Below are 19124 nucleotides of genomic sequence, written 5' to 3' on the forward strand. Positions count from 1 at the left end.
TTCCTGTTACACAAGTGGCTCCAATTCCACCCACTTTTCCATTGAGTTCTCTTAGCAGCCTGAATCTGTTACACATGGAGCAGGAGCAAGCCATCGAGCCTGGTACAGAAGGACACTAGAATTCCATTAGCCCCTCGAGCCAGTTGCAACGACAAGAGGAAGCCATTCAGATATTTGGGCTTTTTATACAAGAATTGTAGAACGCCATTCGGCCGCTCGTACCTGCTTCATAGATGACGAGGAGATACACTTTTCTGTAACACAGAATTAGGAGGAGGCCATTCAGCCGCACCGCACTGTTGCACAGGGAAATGAGGAAATGTCTCAAATCTGAGCCTGAAGAGAGGCAGAAGCCGATCAGTTCCTTGAGCTTGCTGGACAAGAAGAATATAAGTCCATTTAGATACTATAACATAGAAACATATACAATGGGAGCAGTAGTAGTCCATTCGGCCCTTCGAGTCTGCACCACCATTCAATATGATCATTCCGAATCCGCCATCTCAACACCATATTTCTGCTTTTTCCACATATCACTTGATATCTTTTGTGTCTATAAATCTATCTCCTTCTTAAATATATTCAGTGACTTGACCTTCTCAGCCGTCTGTGGTAGAGAATTCCACAGCTGCACCACTCTCTGAGTGAAATAAAATATCCTCTTCTCCTTCCTAAATTTCCTACCCCGTATCCTGAGACTGTGACCCCTTGTTATAACCTTCCCAATCAGGTGAATCATCTTCCCCGCATCCAGTCTATTCAACCCTGTCAGAATGGTATACATTTCAATGAGATCCTCTCTCATTCTTCTAAACTCTACTGAATACAGGCCTAGTCGTCCCAATCTCTCCTCATGCGACAGTCATGCAATCCGAATAATCCGTCTGGTGAACCTTCGCTGCACTCCCTCTATGGCAAGTATATCCTTTCTTGGGTATCGAAACCAAAACTGCACACAGTACTCCAGGTGCGGTCTCACCAAGGCCCTGTCTAAATGTAGTAACACATCGTTGCTCCTTTACTCAAATCCTCTTGAAATGAAGGCCAACATACCATCTGCCTTCCGAAATGCATTGTGCACCTGCAAGTATGCTTTCAAATGACTGTTTTACAAGGACACCCAGGTCTCTCTGCCCATCGACCATGTTTCCTGTCCGTTAACCAATTTTCAATCCATGCTAGTAAATTACCGCCAATCCTATATGCTTTAATTTTGCCCACTACACCTCACGTGGGACTTTATCAGAGGCCTTCTGAAACTCCAAATACACGATATCCAATGGTTCTACATTATCTTTTCTATCAGTTACATCCAAAAAAAAGACACCAGTAGGTTTGTCAAACGTGATTTTCTTTTCATGAATTAATGTTCACTTTGTCTAATCCCTTTGATATTATCTAAGGTATAATATCCTTTACTATGGACTCTAGCATTTTCCCTACAACTGATGTTAGGCTAACAGGGCTGCAGTTCCTTGTTTTCTCTTTCCCTCCATTTTTAAACAGAGGTGTTACATTTGCCACCGTGCAATCTGCAGAAACTGTTCCATAATGTATAGATGTTTGGAAGTTGTCAACCAATGCATGCTCTATTTTAATTGCCACCTCTTTTCCGACTCTGGGATGCAGATCATAACGCCCTGGGGATTTATCGGCCTTCTTTCCCATTAGTTTCCTCTGCACAATTGTCTTCCTAATATTCATTTCCTTTAATTCCTCTTGATCACTAGATCTTTGGTTCAGAAGCATTTCTTGGATGTTATTGTGTCCTCCTCCGTGAAGAGAGAACCGAAGTATTTACTTAATTTTCCTGCCATTTCCTTGCTCCATATTATAAATTATCCTCTTCCTGTCAGAAAAGGACCTCCATTTGTCTTCACTAATCTTTTCCTTTTTACGAACTTGTAGAATTTACTGCAGTCGGTTTTTTATGTTCCTTGCAAATTCACTCTTATACCTTATTTCTCGCCTTTTAATTAATCTCTTGGCATATTTTTGCTGAATTCTAAATTGTTCCCTATCCTCAGGCTTGTTACTTTTTCTGGCAATGTTCTACAACTCTTCTTTGAATCTAACACTATCCTTAATTTATTTTTTTTAACCATGGTTGGGCATGTATCCTTTTTTGAGTTTTTACACCAGAAAGGAAAGTATAACTGTCGCAATTCATGCATTCGTTCCTGAAATGTTAGCGATTGCCCATCCACCAAAATGACGTTTATTGACTCTTCCCAATCTATCATAGCCAATTAATTACCCATACAATCGTAGTTTCCTTTGCTTAGATTTAGGACCATAGATTCAGATTAGACTACTTCACTTTCCATTTAATAATGAATTTAATCATGTTATTACCGCTCTTCCCGAAAGGACCCCGGACAACCAGACTGTTAATTAACCCCTTCTCATTAAAGGCGAATATAGCAGCTGACGACCTGATGCCGAATGGGCATTGATTGTACATGAAAAGGCCTCGATGTGTGTTGATGGTGGTGAGTTGCTGAGACTCTTCGGTCAGTTCTTGCGACATATAAGCAGATATGAGATCTAGTTTTGAGAAAACTTTTCCTCCAGCCAATGTGGCAACTACGTCTTCCGCTCTGTGCAGTGGGTATTGGTCCTGTAGGGAGATTATGTTTATGGTAGATTTGTAATCCCTAAAGATTGGTACAGATCCATGAGGCTTCATGACTGGGATGATGGGACTTGCCCAGTTGCTAAATTCCACGGGTGAGATAAAGCCTTCTCGCAGAAGCCTGTCCAGTTCATGTTCAATCTTTTCCCTCATTACATCGGGCACAGCTCTAGCCTTGTGATGGACCGTTCTAGCATCATGTGTGATATAGATTTTGTCTTTAGCCCCTTTGAAGGTGCCCACACCTGGCTGAAAGAGATGTTCAAATCGACTTAGAACTGTTGAGCAGGTGGTGCGTTCCTCTGACGACATGGCGTGAACATCATCCCATTTTCAATTTAGATTTGCCAGCCAGCTTCTCCCCAGCAATGCTGAGAGATATCCGGGGACATTCCACAGGGGACTTCGGTTCACTGTCCCTTTGTGTGTGACTGAGAGCATGGCGCTGCCAAGGACTGGGACGATTTATTTGGTATAGGTCCTTAGTTTGGAGTCGACCCTTGTGAGTTTTGGTCTGTTGCTTTTGTGCGGCCACAGATGTTCAAATTATTGGACGCTCATGTGAGATTGACTCGCTCCCGTATCCATCTCCATTCTGACGGGTATCCCGTTGAGTAGGACTCTCATTATTATTGGAGGCATCTTGTTGTAAGAACAGTGGCCATTGATCTTATTGACCCGCTGTACCTCGGTGTCCCGGGTACTGTCCCCACATTCTTCTGGTTCACATTCCAACCTCACCGGTTTGTATACCAGCTGAGCTGCTGTTTTTCTGCACATGCGGGCCAGATGTCTTGTATAGTTGCAGTTTCTGCAAACGGCATGCTGAATTCGACACCCCCTTGATGAGTGGCTTCCCCCACATCTCCAGCACAGACCGATTCCATTATTTCCAAAGGATGAGCTGCGTCTTGCTGATCTCTGTTGAGCTTCTCTCAGTTTGTAGTTGATTTCTCGCACTGTGTGTTGATGAGGTGTGAACGGCCGTTCATGTGGCCCTTGATGGCTTCTGGCGGTACTGCCTGCTGTTGAGGCCCTGCTCTCCTGCCTTTGTCTGTGTGTGGGGGTAGCAGCTTGTTTCACGCTGTGAACCCTTTGTTCCGATGTTTCGTTAGTTGTCATAACCGGAGTGTAGATCAACCTCGTTTCTTCTTCTCCTGCCAAGAATGTCTGTGCAACCAGGGCTGCTGCCTCTTGGTTTAAGTTCTTGGTTTCTATGAGCTTTCCGAATACGCCTGCATGGCCTATTCCTTCAATAAAAATGTTTCTCATTGCTTCTCTCCTTCGTTCATCGGAGAACTCACATAAGCTAGCCAACCTCCGAGGTTCCGCCACAAGGTCGTGATTGCTCTGGCCCACACAGCGTCTGTAGTTGTAGAACTTGTGTCTGGCCATGTGAAAGCTCCGCGCTTGCTTCATGTGGTCTCTTACCAGTGTGCTCAACTCCTCAAACAACTTGTTTGCTGGTTTCTCGGGTGCCAGCAGGTCCTTCATTAAGGCATATATTTTTGCGCCACAGCTGGTCAAGAGATTGCTCTTCTCTTGTCTGCCATATCGTCGCCTAACCAGTCTTTGCTTACAATGCTTTGCTGGAGTGTTTCTATAAAGTCCTCCCAATTATCTCCAGCATTGTATTTTTCATCTGAGCCGTTGGTCGCCATTCTGTGGATTCTGTAATCCCGTAACTCGTCGCCACTCTAATGACCTGTCCCTGCTGTACAGACTCATACGAGGCAAATGCTGAAGTCAACGTCACTCAGGACCTGCACGATTAATATACAGCTCTCGAAGGCACACTTGCCTGAGACCTGTCTTTATATTCCTGTGTGGAACAGGTATATCCAGTGTCTCCTGTCAGTCCACCCCGGTGGTAAGGTAAGCTTGTGGTTACAGGTCATATCTGGTTACAGTCATGTATAGCATGGTAAGATACAGTTATGTACAGTAGTGTGAGATACATGACATCACCCTCCACCAAGGTCTTATTGTCTTTATAGGTTCAGTCTGTCAGGTGGTCTATGCTCTCGCGTGGTTCAGTTGTTTGCCTTGGTGCCTGTTTTTCTTTAGGTGTGATTGCTGGTCTCTCGCCTGGGCTGCCTGTTTCATTCAATATGATTTTTGGTGTCTCGCCTGGTATGTCTGTTTGGATTGCACTTTACTCAGTTTGTTCCCTCAGTCTGTCCACCAAGTGTGATGTGAGTTCCACATTGTAGTCTGCCTCTGGTTCAGCAGTGTTGTTGGCGAATCTACTTTTGACTTGGTGTACATGCCTCCGGCAGGTGTGGCCATTGTCAATTTGTACCACAAGTAGCCTGTTTCCTTCCTTTCCTGTTACTGTCCCTGAAAGCCATTTGCGACCCCTGCCCTAGTTCAGCACGAACACTTTGTCCCCTATCTCATTCCACCTCCCCCTCGAATTTCGGTCATGGTATTCAGTTTGCTTGCGGCGCTTTGCCTCAACAAGTTCTTGCATGTCTGGGAGGATTAATGAGAGCTGTGTTTTTAAGGTCCATTTCATCAATAGTTGTGCGGGGGGGACACCAGTCAATGAATGTGGACGACATCTGTGTGCCAGCAGCAGTTGTGACAGGCAGCCCTGCAGCATGCGACCTTGGATTTCGAGCATGCCTTGTTCAATGATTTGCAGTGCTATTTGCGCCTGGTCGTTGAAGGCCGGCTTGAATGGTGCCGTCTTAGCGTGGTTTATGCCGTGGTCACATGAAGAAATCTTGTAATTCTGCACTGGTGAAGCACGGACCATAAATTCTGTGCGTTGCAAATATGGTTCCAAGGCTCTCGACTGTGGTGGAGGTGGTGCTCGAATTTAAAATGGTGCATTTGATCCACTTTGAAAATGCGTCTACAACTCCGAGGAACATTTTGCCCATGAATGGGCTAGCATAGTCTACGTGCACCCGCGACCACGGTTTCATGGGCCAGGGCCAGGGGCTCAGGGGGGCCTCCCTGGCGGCATTACTGAGTTGGGCATAAATGGTGCACCGTCGGATGCAGAGCTCCAAGTCCACGTCAATGCCAGGCCACCAGGCATGAGAATGATCTCTGGGTTCTCGCGGTGGAGCTCACGGAAAAATGACTCTCTGCCTCGCAGAGGCATAAAAACTCGGCTGCCCCACATCAGGCAGTCTGCTTGCAGGGACAGCTCATGCATGCGCCTATGGAAAGGTTGATCTCATCGGAGTAGGCATCGCGAGCCTCTGCCCAGTCACCAGTTAAGACACATCTTTTCACTAAGGATAACGTGCGGTCGCTGGTCATCCAGGCTCTGATTTGGCAAGCCGTCATTGGCGAATCTGTGGACTGAAAGGCTTTGATTGCCATGACTATCTCACAGTCCTGTTCGTCAGACACTTCCATGGTCGCCAGTGGTAGCCTGCTAAGCGTGTCGTCACAGTTGTCTGTGCCTGGTCTGTGCCTTATGTTGTCGTCGTAAGAGGCCAGCTTGAGTGCCACACTGTTGAATGAGCGCCGAGGCATTAGCGTTTATTGCCTTGCTCTTGGATAGCAGGGACGTGAGGGGCTTGTGGTCGGTCTCTAACGTGAACTTCGTCCCGAAATGATATTGGTGCATCTTTTTGACACCGTACATGCACGCGAGCGCGTCCTTCTCCACCATTCCATACTCGCACTCCGCCCGCGAAAGTGACCTGGATGCATAAGCTATGAATTGTAATTTACCCGCACGATTGACATGTTGTAAAACGCATCCAACCCCGTGCGCTAACGCATAACATGTGAGAACTAGTTTTTTACCTGGATCAAAAAAAGCCAAAATACTGATGGAACACAGAAGCTTGTGTGCCTTATTGAAGGCGCGTTCCTAGGCGTCCCCCCCAAATCAATCGCACCCCTTTCTGAGTAGCACGTGGAGATGCTCCAGCAGCGTGCTTAAGTTCTCATAAAGTTCCCAAAGTAACTGAGTAGCCCGAGAAAGGCGCGTAGTTCTGAGACATTCTGGGGCCTTCGGTTTTGGACTCTGATGGGCGGATTCCATCAGCGGCATTCCTTCTGCCCAAAAATTCAACCTCAGGCGCGAGAGACAGGCGCTTGGATTTCTTAACTCTAAGGCAGACCCGATCCAACCGCTTTAGTAATTCCTACAAATTGCGGAGATGGGAGTCGGTGTCAATGCCCGTGATAACTCTGTCGACTTGAAATACAACCATCCCCGGGATGGACTTAAGCAGACTTTCAATGTTGCGCTGGAATATAGCAGCTGCCGACCTGATGCCGAATGTGCATTGATTGTACATGAAAAGGCCTCGATGTGTGTTGATGGTGGTGAGTAGCTGAGACTCTTCGGTCAGTTATTGCGTCATATATGCAGATATGAGATCTAGTTTTGAGAAAAGTTTTCCTCCAGCCAATGTGGCAAATAGTTCTTCCGCTCTGTGCAGTGGGTATTGGTCCAGTCGGGAGACTATGTTTATGGTAGATTTGTAATCCCCACAAATTCGTACAGATCCATCAGGCTTCATGACTGGGACGATGGGACTTGCCCAGTTGCTAAATTCCACGGGTGAGATAATGCCTTCTCGCAGAAGCCTGTCCAGTTCATGTTCAATCTTTTCCCTCCACATCGGGCACAGCTCTAGCCTTGTGATGGACCATTCTAGCATTCTGTGTGATATAGATTTTGACTTTAGCCCCTTTGAAGGTGTCCACACCTGGCTGAAAGAGATGTTCAAATCGACTTAGAACTGTTGAGCAGGTGGTTCGCTCCTCTGACGACATGGCGTGAACATCATCCCATTTCCAATTTAGATTTGCCAGCCAGCTTCTCCCCAGCAATCCTGGGAGATCTCCGGGGACATTCCACATGGGAATTCGGTTCACTGTCCCTTTGTGTATGACTGAGAGCATGGCGCTGCCAAGGTCTGGGACGATTTCTTTGGTATAGGTCCTTAGTTTGGTGTCGACCCTTGTGAGTTTTGGTCTGTTGCTTTTGTGCGGCCACAGCTGTTCAAATTATTGAACGCTCATGTGAGATTGACTCGCTACTCTATCCATCTCCATTCTGATGGGTATCCCGCTGAGTAAGATTCTCATTATTATTGGAGGCATCTTGTAGTAAGAACAGTGGCCATTGATCTTATTTACCCGCTGTACCTCGGTGTTCCGTGTACTGTCCCCACAGTCTTCTGGTTCACTTTCCGACCTCACCGGTTTGTATATCGGCTGAGCTGCTGTTTTTCTGCACATGCGGGCCAGATGTCTTGTATAGTTGCAGTTTCTGCAAACGGCATGCTGAAATCGACACCCCCTTGATGAGTGACTTCCCCCACATCTCAAGCACAGACCGATTCCATTATTTCCAAAGGATGAGCTGCGTCTGGCTGATCTCTGTTGAGCTTCTCTCAGTTTGTAGTTGATTGCTCGCACTGTGGGTTGATGAGGTGTGAACGACTGCTCATGTGGCCCTTGATGGCTTCTGGCGGCACTGCATGCAGTTGAGGCCCTGCTCTCCTGCCTTTGTCTGTGTGTGGGGGTAGCAGCTTTTTTCACGCTGTGAACCCTTTGTTCCGATGTTTCGTTAGTTGTCATACCCGCAGTGTAGATCAATCCCGTTTCTTCTTCTCTTGCCAAGAATGTCTGTGCAACCAGGTCTGCTGCCTCTTGGGTCAAGTTCTTGGTTTCTATGAGCTTTCGAAATACGGCTGCATGGCCTATTCCTTCAATAAAAATGTTTCTCATTACGTCTCTCCTTCGTTCATCGGAGAACTCACATAAGCTAGCCAACCTCCGAGGTTCCGCCACAACGTCGGGCATGCTCTGGCCCACACAGCGTCTGTAGTTGTAGAACTTGTGTCTGGCCATGTGAAAGCTACTCGCTGGCTTCAGGTGGTCTCTTACCAGTGTGCTCAACTCCTCAAATAACTTGTTTGCTGGTTTCTCGGGTGCCAGCAGGTCCTTCATTAAGGCATATATTTTTGCGCCACAGCTGTTCAAGAGATTGATCTTCTCTTGTCTGCCTTCAGTCTCCTAACCAATCTTTGCTTACAATGCTTTGCTGGAGTGTTTCTATAAAGTCCTCCCAATTATCTCCAGCATTGTATTTTTCATCTGAGCCGTTGGTCGCCATTCTGTGGATTCTGTAATCCCGTAACTCGTCGCCACTCTAATGACCTGTCCCTGCTGTGCAGACTCATACGAGGCAAATGCTGAAGTCAAGGTCACTCAGGACCTGCATCTTTATTATACAGCTCTCGAAGGCACACTTGCCTGAGACCTGTCTTTATATACCTTTGTGGAACAGGTATATCAAGTGTCTCCTGCAAGTACACGCCTGGTGGTAAGGTAAGCTTGTGGTTACAGGTCATATCTGGTTACAGTCATGTATAGTATGGTAAGATACAGTTACTTACAGTTGTGTGAGATACATGACAATTACTTTAATCTATATGTACTTTAAAGTCACCTTCGATTGTGGTAGTACCTTTGTTACATGGAGCACTAATTTGCTGTTAATGCTTTCCCGCACACGAACACAACTGTTTGGAGGCCTACAGACAACTCCTACCAATCTTTTCTGGCCCTCCGTTCTCATTAGCGCCAGCCAGACTGACTCTACACCTTGTTTTTCTAAGCCGAACAGCTTTCTCATTATTGCGCTGATTTCTAACTTTACTAACAACAGCACACAACCCGCTCTTCCTTTTTGCCTGTCCTTCCTAAATACCGGATATCATTTGATATTCAGTTCCCAACCATGGTCATCATGCAACCATATATCTGTAATTGCAGTGATATTGTATCCGTTTACATATTTTTGCTCTGCGAATCCTTCCACTATATTACAGATGCTTCGTCCATTCAGATACAATGCTTTTGGATTTGTCTTTTCAAAATTATTAGAAATCGCACCATTATTTTGTACTATAGCCCTATTGATATTATCGCTTTTTTCTTATCAGGATCATATTTTTAATGCACTCTTTTGTTTGAATACACTGTCCCTTCTCGACATAATGTGGTTACAACACAACAATCACTTCCCGGAATTGCTTCATTGTTTTTCTCTTTAGCATTCTAGATTGCTTTGCACTGCGACCGTCCTCCCCACGCGCCCGCCCCCACTCCACTCTCCACTTAATAGAACATGTTACATATGATTAGGACGAGGCATTTCAGACCCACCGACCTGTTATACAGGAAAAGGTGGAGACGAATCAACCCCTCGAAACTGTTACATAGGACGCGGGGGATGACATTCCGTCCCTCAACCTGTTGCACAGGAACAGCCTGAGTCATTCAGCCCCTCTCTCACATTACACAGGCGGAGGCCAATCACAATAGAATAATGGTTGTGGCAGTGGACAAGTAATCCAATGAGAGAAAATCCTAGCCAACTAAGAGAGTAGGGCAATTTAAATTCAATTAAATACATCTGTAACTTTAAAAGTATTAGTAATGTTGACCATTGAGGCAAAACACCCATCTCGCTCGATAGTCTCCTTTCGTGAAGGTAATCTGCCATCCTTACTCGTCTGGTCCCAAATGTGGCTCCAAATCCAGAGCAACGTGGTTGACTCTTAATTGCCCTGTGAAAAGGCCGAGCGAGAAACTCAGTTGCATAAGGTGGCTAACCATCACCTTCACAAGGGCAATTAGGGAAGGCACCAAAGCTGCCCTTGCGAGCATTGTCCATATGCTTGAATAAATGAAAGAAATAATAGGATCCCTAGATTGTTATACAGGAAAATGACGAAGTGCAAGACAGGTCAGAGAATGTGGAATCAGGAGACAACTAGATAAATGCATGGCTAGCTGGCTTCAAGACAGGAGGGGTAAAAGTTAGCTTTTCATAATGGCACTAGGTGGGTAGTGCTGTTCCACAAGAATCGGTGCTGGGAAAACTGTTGTTTACAATTTACATTAAAGACTTAGACCTCGTAATCAAACACACAATTTCTCAATTTGTGGATGACGCCAAATTAGTTGGATATTCAATACTGAGGATGACTGCAACAAATTCGGTCACGCGAATGTTTTGCATAGATGACGAGATGACAATGCCAAACTAACGAACCTGTTGCACAGAAAGAGTAGGAGGCAATTGAGCCTCTCCAGGCTGTTACAACAATAACAGGATCTGGTCATTAATTCCTTGCTAGCGATGTCAACATGCTTGAATGAATAAAATAAAAAAAAAGATTGTTACATGGGTATAAGAAAAGCTGAAAAGCGGGATTAGACGTGATAGCTATTTGTCGGACGGTGCAGACACGATGTGCGAAGTGTTCCCCTTCCGTGCTGAAAAGTTCTATGAGTCTATGACAAAACATCCCTTTCAAACATAGAAACATAGAAACATAGAAAATAGGTGCAGGAGCAGGCCATTCAGCCCTTCCAGCCTGCACCGCCATTCAATGAGTTCATGGCTGAACATGAAACTTCAGTACCCCCTTCCTGCTTTCTCGCCATAACCCTTGATCCCCCGAGTAGTAAGGACTTCATCTAACTCCCTTTTGAATATATTTAGTGAATTGGCCTCAACTACTTTCTGTGGTAGAGAATTACACAGGTTCACCACTCTCTGGGTGAAGAAGTTTCTCCTCATCTCGGTGCTCAATGGCTTACCCCTTATCCTCAGACTGTGTCCCCTGGTTCTGGACTTCCCCAACATTGGGAACATTCTTCCTGCATCTAACCTGTCCAAACCCGTCAGAATTTTAAACGTTTCTATGAGGACCCCTCTCATTCCTCTGAACTCCAGTGAATACAAGCACAGTTGATCCAGTCTTTCTTGATAGGTCAGTCCCGCCATCCCGGGAATCAGTCTGGTGAATCTTCGCTGCACTCCCTCAATAGCAAGAATGTCCTTCCTCAAGTTAGGAGACTAAAACTGTACACAATACTCCAGGTGTGGCCTCACCAAGGCCCTGTACAACTGTAGCAACACCTCCCTTCTCCTGTATTCAAATCCCCTCGCTATGAAGGCCAACATGCCATTTGCTTTCTTAACCGCCTGCTGTACCTGCATGCCAACCTTCAATGACTGATGTACCATGACACCCAGGTCTCGTTGCACCTTCCCTTTTCCTAATCTGTCACCATTCAGATAATAGTCCGACTCTCTGTTTTTACCACGAAAGTGGATAACCTCACATTTATCCACATTATACTTCATCTGCCATGCATTTGCCCACTCACCTAACCTATCCAAGTCACTCTGCAGCCTAATAGCATCCTCCTCGCAGCTCACACTGCCACCCAACGTAGTGTCATCCGCAAATTTGGAGATACTGCATTTAATCCCCTCATCTAAATCATTAATGTACAATGTAAACAGCTGGGGCCCCAGCAAAGAACATTGCGGCACCCCACTGGTTACTGCCTGCCAATCTGAAAAGTACCCGTTTACTCCTACACTTTGCTTCCTGTCTGACAACCAGTTCTCAATGCACGTCAGCACACTACCCCCAATCCCATGTGCTTTAACTTTGCACATTAATCTCTTGTGTGGGACCTTGTCGAAAGCCTTCTGAAAGTCCAAATATACCACATCAACTGGTTCTCCTTTGTCCACATTACTGGAAACATCCTCAAAACATTCCAGAAGATTTGTCAAGCATGATTTCCCGTTCACAAATCCATGCTGACTTGGACCTATCATGTCACCATTTTCCAGATGCACTGCTATGACATTCTGAATAATTGATTCCATCATTTTACCCACTACTGAGGTCAGGCTGACCGGTCTATAATTCCATGTTTTCTCTCTCCCTCCTTTTCTAAAAAGAGGGGTTACATTGGCTACCCTCCACGCCATAGGAACTGATCCAGAGACAATGGAATGTTGGAAAATGACTGTCAATGCATCGGCTATTTCCAAGGCCACCTCCTTAAGTACTCTGGGATGATTCAGGTCTGACAGAGCATCCATTTCAGACAGCAGAAATTAATCCAGTTGTGATGAAAGTTCATCGACCTGAAACGTTCACTCTGTTTCTCTCACCGCAGATTCTGCTTCTTCTGCTGCGTGTTTCCAGATTGTTCTGTTTCAGCTCAGATGACGCATCAACACTATTTCACTTTGGTATTGATGCAAAATTTGTCGGCTCTGTGGCGCAATGGATAGCACGTTAAATTTCCAATCTATGGCATATTTAACATTTAAAGTGTGTGGGCTCGACTCTCACCAGAGTCAAGATTTGAGCCTGGGCCGTGCAGTGAATTTTGCTGCAAAGCAATACTTCAGAGAAGGCGAACTGCGGAATCTGCACTTTGTGTTGCAGAAGTGGCTCCAGTTCTTCCCAATTATCATCTGAGTAGTTTGCACAGTAACAGATGCAAGCAATCGAGCCTGTTACTTTGGGACCGGTGGAGGACACTGAGTCCCTTCAGCCCTCAAACATATTGCAAACGGTAGGAGGAAGCCATTCAGCTATGAGCGCCTGTTTTACAAGAAATGTCGAACTCGATTCGTTCGCTCGAACCTGTTGCACAGGTGACGAGAAGGCAATGCCAAACCAACGAAGCTGTTGAGCAGAAACAGGAGGATGCCATTGAGCCTCTCCAGTCTGTTGCACAAGGTCAGGGTAAGGTCATTAACCCCTCGAGCCTGAGGCATAGGACTGGCGGAAGCCGTTCAACTCCTTCAGACTTATCTATGAGGAGACTCGAAGTTAATTTAGCCATTCGAAACTGCTGCATAGGCTGAGGATGAAGCACTTGCGACTCTCGAACCTGTTATGCAGGAACAGGAGGAGGCTAATAAAACTCTTGATCTTGTTACATAGGAAAAGGGGCATGCCATTCCTTCCCTCAACCTGTTGCACAGGAATAGGAGGAGTCATCCAGCCCTTTGAGCACATTACAAAGACGGAGGTGAATCATTGTAGCATGATGGTTATGTCACTGGACATATAATCCAGAGAGAGGAAATCACAGCCCACCACGAGAGCGGGGAAATTTAAATTCAATGAAGTAAATCTGTAATTTTAAAAGTATCAGTAATGGTGACCATTGTCACAAACTCCCCATCTGGTTCACTTGTCTCCTTTAGGGAAGGAAATCTGATGTACTTACCGGTTTCGGCCTATATGTGACTCCAAACCCACAGCAATGTCGTTGGCTCTTAACTGACCTCCGAAGTGGCTGAGCGAACCATTCTGTTGCGTAAAGTGACTCACCACCAACTTCACAATGGCAGATAGAGATAGGCAACAAATGCGGCCCTTGCTAGTGATGTCGACATGCTTGAATGAATAAAATAAAGAAATAGATTGTTACATAGGAACAAGAAGAGCCTGCTATCAGCAAGGGCAGACATTGATGACGAGGTGGCAGCACAGCCTTCGGACGCCCTCGGAAGAGAGTGTTTGAAGATCAGGACCTCAATCTGACACCAAGCTTATGGTCTACAGGGCAATAGTGATATCCGCCTTCCCATATGGCTCAGGGAAGTGGACCATATTGAGCAGACATCTCAAAGCGCTGGAGAAGAAGCACCAAAACTGCCTTAGCAAAATCCTGCAAAACCACTGCGAGGATAGACGCGCCAAAGTCAGTTTTTTCGCACAGGCCAACATGCACAGCATCGAAGCACTGACCACACTCCACCAGCTCCATTGGATAGGACACATTTTCGGCATGCCCGACACGAGACTCCCGAAGCAAGCGCTCTACTCGAAACTCCTACATGGCAAGCCAGCCCCAGCTAGACAGATGAAACGTTTCAAGAAGACGCTCAGAGCCTCCTTGATAAAGTGCAAGCTCTGCACCGTCACTCGGAAATCCCTGGCCAAAGATCGTCTTAATTGGAGGAAGAGCAAACGGGAGGGCGCTGAGCACTTCGAGTCTCATCGGCGAATGCATGCAGAATTCAAATGCAGACAGTGGAAGGAGCGTGAGGCAAACCAGGCTCTCCACCCACCCTATCCTCCAATAAATGTATGCCCGACCTGTGATAGAGACGGTACTTTTTGCATTGGACTGTACAGTCACCTGGGAACTCACTTTTAGAGTGGAAGCAAGTCTTCCTCGATTCAGAAGGGCTGCCAATGATGATGTTTGGCTCCATTTATGTCAACTTTTTGGTCGTACTTTGATGGTTTCTAAAGCTCTCCTATGCCCCATGCTTACTGTTACTTTTGCATCATTAGAAGCCTCTCATTATGTGTGATAGTATAGTTAACTTATTTAGTTAGCTACAGAAGGATTTTTTATTTATCAATCAAATTCGTCGAAATTTTGGAATATTTCTTTCAATGTTTGACACTGGTTATCTACCATTATACTTGTTCATCTAGTTTGTAAATCCATCGAAGCCAGGCCCCCAGACATCTGTAATTGGTTTAAATGAAGGTAAAGCCTCTAGTTTCGTACTTATGTGTTTCACTCTGATTACCAACGTGGCATTCTATCATATGATGGCCGCTCATCCCCAGAGGATGTGTTACTACTTGCTTTCTGACTAACCCTGTATCATTACACAACACAAGGTCATGTTCTCTGGTTGGCTCCAAGAGATATTATCTTGGTATCTGTCTTGAACGCATTCTGAACTAGTTGCCCTTCAGAATACATTTTTCAATTTCCATTTGCAGTCTTTACGAAGATTAATGTTCTCCACAATTATGGTATTATATTTGTGAGAAACGATTATTATTTACTGATTAATACTCAGTACAACAGAGTAGCGACTTTTCGGGTTCCAAATCACCGATTTCCGACGCTGTTTTTTCTTATCACAACTCACGCTGGTTCTACTTGTGATCTCCCGAGCTCATATCCTTTCTCAGGACTGTCCGTAAGTCATATTGAATTATCGAGGATATTCCCTCTCCTTTTCCAATCCGACTCTCTTTTCAAAACTCAACTACACTGGAATATTTATAAACCTTGGTAACCTTGGAAGCAAGTCGCTGTAATGGTTATTACATCAAATCCGTGTATCCCTATTTGTGCCAATCATTCATCTATAAAGTTACGAAGGTGCCTTGCATTTTCAATTACCATCATTGCTGAAAGATTATTGCAGACATCAGTCCTGCAAGGGCGTGTCACTACCTATAGTAAGGAATCGGTGGTACTGTGAGAGCACAATCAATGCTGCTCGGCGAAGCAACGTCACTATTATTGAAATAAGGGTGATGTACACACGAGTACTGGGAAAGTGAGGTCACTTCGTAAGTTAATGATCACTGATGCGGAATGTAATCACATCCTTTTAAATTATGGTCAGCACCTTTTAAGTTATAGCAAGATGATCATCACGAGGATAAAGTAAGAATAAAGTCTGCACAGCTCCAGAAAGGAATAACATGTTGTCTGATGCCGATATGATTGTTAGTGCTGCAGTGAATTGAAGACTGCCAGGGTGACCTCCTGGTCTAGTTTCTATGCCGTAGTGGTCGAAGAGGAATTTTCCCAGATTTTCCCGCCGAATTGCCCTGGGTGTTTAACAAGTTTTGGCCTCTCCCAGGAGATCACATGGCTCCGGGTTTGGGTGGAATTTAGAATGTTTCAGCTCAATGGGTAATGCAGTTGTGAGTGGCGTACTGGTTGGGCTGGGTGCTCTTTACCTTCCCGCAATTGTTCATTTTTCATAGGTTGATATGTAACCTTCAAGGCGGCTGACCGAGTGATGTGTGGCTCTTTGTCGACCGGAGTGGGCACGATGTTCCAACATGTCCTCCTTCTGAGCTGCAAATTTCTATGTTTCTTTGTTTCATTAAAATGAACTGCAACGGTAGGGCAAAGAAAAACACTGGAATACTGGTACCAAAATACTAGTAGCAGCCACAATTTATGTAGCGCCTTAATGTAGAGATAATTGCAACGAGCTTGACAGAGCTCTGAGGTAACCTTTGAATACAGCAGAGAGTAACCGCAAACTCAATTTCAGATATTGATTTTTTAGCAGTATATTAAAGTAGAAGAGGGAGGGAAACAGTTGCATGACCTGAGGGACTGAGCAATGCAACCACGGAGCACGCGTTGGAAGGACTGAATGTTGAGGGGGTGGACGGGTTGCTAATCAAGCAGGCTGCTTTGTTCTGAAGGGTGCCGAGCTTCTTGAATGTTGTTGGAGCAGCACTCATCCAGGCAAGTGGAGATGATTCTATTACACTCCTGACGTGTGCTTTGTAGAAGTTGGAAAGACTTTGGAGAGTTCGCGAGGTAGGAAGCTCATCACTGAATAAACAGCCTCTGACTCGCTTTTTGCCACAGGATTTATGTGACTTGACCAGTTAAGTTTCTGGTAACCACAAGATGTTGACGTGCGCGGATTGAGTGAACATAATAACATTGAAAATCAGGGGAAGGTGGTTAGATATGTGAAGAAAAAAAGATTAATGAATACAAATGTAGGTCCTTTGCAATCACAAGCAGGTGAATTTATAATGGGGAACAAAGAAATGACAGACCAATTGAACGAATACTTTCTTTGTACCTTCACTAAGAAAGCACAAATAATCTTCTGGAAATATTGGGGAACGAGCGTCAAGCGAGAAGGAGGAACTGAAGTAAATCTTTATTAGTCAGGAAATTCTGTAGGAGAAATTGATGGGACTGAAGGCCGATAAATCTCCAGGGCCTGATAGTCTGCATCCCAGAGTACTTAGGGAAGTGGCCCATTGGTGGTAATTTTCCAAAATTTTATGAGGATGTAACTAGTAGAGTGGACAAGGGAGAACCAGTTGATGTGGTGAATTTGGACTTTCAAAAGGCTTTTGACAATGTCCCACACAAGAGTTTGTTGTGTAAAATCAAAGCACATGGTATTGGGGGTAATGTACTGACGTGGATAGAGAGCAGGTTGGCAGACAGGAATCAGAGAGTCGGGATAAATGGGTCCTTTTCAGAATGGCAGGCAGTGACAAGTGGAGTGCCGCAAGGCTCAGTCCTGGGACACCAGCTCTTTAGTATAAACATGAATTATTTAGATGAAGGAATTGAGTGTAGTATCTCAAAGCTTGCAGATGACACTAAACTGGGTGGCAGTGTGAGCTGTGAGGAGGACGCTGGGAGGATCCACATTGACTTGGACTGGTTGTGTGAGTGGGCAAATGCATGGTAGATGCAATATAACGTGGATAAATGTGAGGTTATCCACTTTGGGGGCAGAAACACGAGGGCAGAATATTATCTGAATAGTGGCAGATTAGGAAAAGGGGAGGTGCAGAAAGACCTGGGTGTCATGGTTCATCAGTCATTGAAAGTTGGCATGCAGGTACAGCAGGAGGTGAAGAAGGCAAATGGTATGTTGGCCTTCATACTGAGGGGATTTGATTATAGGAGCAGGGAGATCTTACTGCAGTTGTACAGGGCCTTGGTGAGGCCTCACCTGGAGTATTGTATTCAGTTTTGATTTCCCAATCTGAGGAAGGGCGTTCTTGCTATTGAGGGAGTGCAGCGACGGTTCACCAGACTGATTCCTGGGATGGCTAGGCTGACATATGAGAGAGACAGAATCAACTGGGCCTTTATACACTAGAGATTAGAAGGATCAGAGCGGATGTCATCGAAATACATATGATTCTGAACGGGACTGGACAGTTTCTGTGCGGGAAGATTATTCCCGATGTTGGGGAATTCTAGAACCACATGTCACAGTCTTAGGATAAGGGGTAGGCCATTTAAGACTGAGATGAGGATAAACTTCTTCACTCAGAGAGTTGTTAACCTGTGGAATTCCCTGCCGCAGAATGTTGTTGATGCCTGTGCATTGGATATATTCAAGAGGGAGCTAGAAATGGCGCTTATGGCTAAAGGGATCAAGGGGTATGGAGTCAAAACAGAAAATGCTAGTGAAGGAATAATCAGCCATGATCGTATCGAATGGTGGTGTCGGCTCGAAGTGCCGAACGGCCTACTCCTGCACCAATTTTATAGGTTTCTATGTTTAACATTCTATAGACTCTGAATCAGTTACGATGGATTGAAGAATAGCTAATGTAAACCCACTTTTTAAAAAAGAAGAGAGAGAGAAAACAGGGAATGATAGACTGGTTAGCCTGATACCGGTAGTGGGGAAAAATGTGGAATCAATTATTAACGATGTAATAGCAGTGCATTTGGAAAGCATTGACAGGATCGGTCCAAGTCTGCATAGATTAATGAAAGGGAAATCATGCCTTACAAATTTTCCAGTGGTTTCTGAGGAGGTAACTAGTAGAGTGGACATGAGAGAAGCAGTTGTTGGGTGTATCTGGATGTCAAAAGGCTTTTGACAATGTCCAACAGAAGAGATTAGTGAGCAAAATTAAAGCAGACGGTATTGGGGGCAATTTATTGAGGTGGATGGAGAACTGGTTGGCAGACAGGAAGCAAAGAGTATGAATAAACGGATCCTTTTCAGAATGGCACACAGTGACTAGTGGGGTACCGCAAGGTTCAGTGCTGTATACCCAACTATTTACAATATACATTACTGATAGAAACAAAGGAATTGAATGTAATATCTCCAACTTAGCAGATGACACTAAGCTCGGTGGCGGTGTGAGTTGTGAGGAGGATGCTA

The sequence above is a fragment of the Pristiophorus japonicus genome, unplaced genomic scaffold (genome assembly GCF_044704955.1).
Source record: "Pristiophorus japonicus isolate sPriJap1 unplaced genomic scaffold, sPriJap1.hap1 HAP1_SCAFFOLD_82, whole genome shotgun sequence".
Lineage (NCBI taxonomy): Eukaryota > Metazoa > Chordata > Chondrichthyes > Pristiophoridae > Pristiophorus > Pristiophorus japonicus.